Here is a 3,612-nt window from a genome sequence, read left to right on the forward strand (position 1 = left end):
AATAAATGATGGAAGAGAGAATGATGTAAAGGAAAGGGGATAGTGTTGGTAGCCAAAATCAGTACACCCAGAAAAGAGAAAATTGAGGATGAGGAAGCATAGTAAATAAGAAATGTTGCCTGCAGCACTAATATAAAAAAAGAAAAAGGAAAAAAAGGGGGGGGGGGCGGAGAGAAGGGGGAAAAAAAAGGAAGAGAGAGGAGAAAAAAGAAAAAGAAAAAAAGGGGTGTTGGGGGGGAGGGAATAAAGAAGAAGAAAAAATAAGAAAACACACCAAAAACAAAGACCAGACAAGGCCTCAGGCAAAGAATCCTCTTTGCAATTGAATAAACTGCTTAGGAGTCTGCCCTTCCTCCTTCCTTACTCATTTCCTTCTCTCCCAAGGCAGCAGGAAGGTTGCCTGAAGGCTCCTGTAGGAAATTTAAATGGGTCCTTGGTGAACTAACTCACCTTAGAGAATGACTCTTAATTTTTTGAGAGAGCACCCACTCCTTGCCAGGAACCCTAAATATGCTATTGGAAGCTGTAAAGCACGTCCTACTGTCCCTCTCCCTTAGGTGTGATGCAAAGGGCTGGTTAATTATCTGACTCCACCTTCTCCCAGACCAAGTTTCCTATCCCAGGGCATTTAGGAAAACAGGGCTTTCTCACCAGATCTGCCTCTTCTCTATTCCTAGGGTCTCCCCAAGTCAGCTAATATCTCCTCCAAACTCAATAAAAGGGGGAGACTAGAAAATTGAACCTGCACTCCTTGGCCCCTCTGCACCTCCTGCCTAAACTCTCCCACTTCCGGAGTTAGTCTGCTTACAGAATTAGTCCGAGTCTGGAGGGGTAGGTCAATGTTGGGTTTCCGGGAGTGCTGGGCTTGGGAACAGAGGCCCAGGAGAATGTGGACTCCGGGTATTTTGGTCTGTGAAACATGGGCCACAGGGGTTCAGGGGACACAGGCTTGGGGTTCATGAATTTGGGGGACACGGGGCTTGGAAACTCTGCCCCGTGACCAGGAGTTCTCAGTGAACGCCGGGGCTCTTACCCTTAGGGAGGAAGGAATTTACCTTCCCATGGCTTCTGTGTTCAGTGTTAGAAACCTGCAGTTCTACCTTGAGCAAACACCAATTCTGCTGCAGTCTCTCCAAATCCATGTCCAGACACCTCCTGCTCTGCAGGTTCCCGAAACAGCCTGCTCCGGTAGGACTCCGTCACCACACGGCCAATCTTTTGTAAGAGAGATGACGACAGTGTACTTACTCAGTCTCCATCTTGCCATGCCTCCCCCAATGTTAGGCCGCTTATGTTTTTTAATGTAACTTTTTGTGTGATTTGTTAACTTAAAAATATGATAATTAAAAAATAAAATTTAAAAAGAAATAGAATATTAACATTATATGAATTCAAAATTATGAGTATCATCTATATCAAGACATGGCAAACTATGGCCTGCAGCCTAAATTAGTTCATTGCCCTGCTTATGTATGGACCCCAAGTTAAAATGGTATCAAGATTTTTCAAACGACTGAAATGAAAAAAAAATAACATTTCATGAAATTTAAATTTCAATGTCTATAACACTTTACTGGAACACAACCACGCTCATTTATTTATGTGTCTATGACTACTTCCACACTCTAACACTAGAGTTCCATAGGTGTGACAGAGACTGTATTACCTGAAAATATTTACTATCCTGCTCTTTACAGAAATAGTTTGATGATCCCTGAAAATGGACATAGAAGATAAACAATTTTTTAAAATGGCATATAAATATATATGACAAAATGTTCAATCTTATGCTGAGAAAAATGAAAATTGTAATGCTATTGAAATATTGCTTTTTATTCATCTTATCAGCAATATCCAAAACTCTTGTCAAGAGTATGGCAAAATAAATTGTGAAAATACTTTTCACATTTCAGATAGGATAGTAAATAGGTACAACTTTTATGGAGGACAATGACAAGATTGTACTTCAAAATGGTATTCTTTACTCACAGAATTCTTTACTCAGCAATTTTACTTCTAGAAGTTTATTTTATGACTACGTTTGCAAGTGTGAAAGCTGACATATATACAAGACTGTTAACTGAAGCATTATTTGTAAGAGTACAGAAAGGGAAACAAACTAGACATTCACCTACTGGGAATTTGTAAATAAATTCTGATGTAACAATGTACTGGAATTTGCAAATTCAATATTAAATAGCTGTAAAAATAAATGATGTTTTTCATGTACTAGTTATGAGTGTTCTTGAAGATATATGTGCATATTAAAATTGAAATAGAGAAGAGTACACATTTTACAATTGTAAAATAATTTTACAATTATATATATGTATATAATTTCTTGTTTATGCATATTTTTTCCTAGAAGAAAATATTTATTTCTTTTGGGAGGGGAAACATGAATGATCGAAATATACTCAAGTGAATATTTTCACTCTATATGCATTCAGATCATTTGAAATATGAGCCACGTGAAGGTCTAACTTCGTCAGTAAGTTACATTAAATATGTGAATATACAATCAATCATTGTTGATTTGAAAAATAGCCGAAAAGGTAATCAATAGTAAATTAAAGCATGCTAGAAGGTCGCCTCACGCTCCGCTGTCTGCGGTGAACCAGGACAGCGGAGCAGGTCACTTCCCGCTGAAGTAGGTGCCTGCGGTGCAGCTGGCCACGCAGCACATGGGAACAGATGATGTTATGGTAAAAAAAACCAAGAAGAATATGTGGAACAGGAGGCTGTTTGGCCGGTGCACTTTTACATCAAAACAAAAGCTACTTTGAATTCAAAATCGAGTCCACAGGAATCTGGGGTTTTGGAGTTGCAACTCAGAAAGTGAACTTGAATCAGATTCTTCTTCGCGGAGATGTGCACAGCCTGGTGATGAGGAATGACGAGGAGAAAATAGGCTGCCGGCAAACAGCCTTCCCCAGGAGGGAGAAGTGGTGGGGATTACGTATGACCATGTGGAACTAAATGTCTATTTGAAAGGAAAAAATTTGCGTTGTCCAGCTTCAGGTATACGAGGGACGGTGTATCCAGTTGTTTATGTTGATGACAGTGCAATTTTGGATTGCCAGTTCAGTGAATTTTATCACACTCCTCCACCTGGTTTTGAAAAAATATTATTTGAACAGCAGATCTTCTAAATGTATGTGTTTTTTAAAATTTTTTATTCCGCTCACCCGTCCCCCACCTTGTGCTGTCTGCTCTCTGTGTCCATTCATTGTGCGTTCTTCTGTGTCTGTATTTTTTTTTATTCCCCCCCTTGTACTGTGGCTTGCTTGTTGTCTGGTCTCTGTGTCCGTTTGCTGTACGCTCTTTTGTGTTTTTGCTCATCTCCCTTTTTGTTGCATCACCTTGCTGAGTGGCTCTAGGCAGCGCTTGCTGGCAGGCACATCTCTGCAGGGTGCTGGCGAGGCAGCCTTCAGCCCATCCCAGGGCCTCTCATACGGTAGACAGGAACCCAAGCGATTGAGCCACAGCCACTTCCCCATGAATGTATTTGTTTTTGAAGTTCATGTTTCTGCACTGTTAAAAGTGTTTACCATTTAGTAAAGCTTTACCTGACACATAGATGAAACTGTATTCTTAAAAATATGCCATGCC

The 3,612-nt window shown here is 40.1% G+C and overlaps 1 pseudogene; it reads left to right on the forward strand.

Annotated features, from left to right (window-relative positions):
- Positions 1–1,061: 1,061 nt before the first annotated feature.
- LOC139439931 (SPRY domain-containing protein 7 pseudogene) lies at positions 1,062–3,152 on the forward strand (annotated as a pseudogene).
- Positions 3,153–3,612: the final 460 nt, after the last annotated feature.

The sequence above is a fragment of the Dasypus novemcinctus genome, chromosome 10, assembly GCF_030445035.2.
Source record: "Dasypus novemcinctus isolate mDasNov1 chromosome 10, mDasNov1.1.hap2, whole genome shotgun sequence".
Taxonomy (NCBI): Eukaryota; Metazoa; Chordata; class Mammalia; order Cingulata; family Dasypodidae; genus Dasypus; species Dasypus novemcinctus.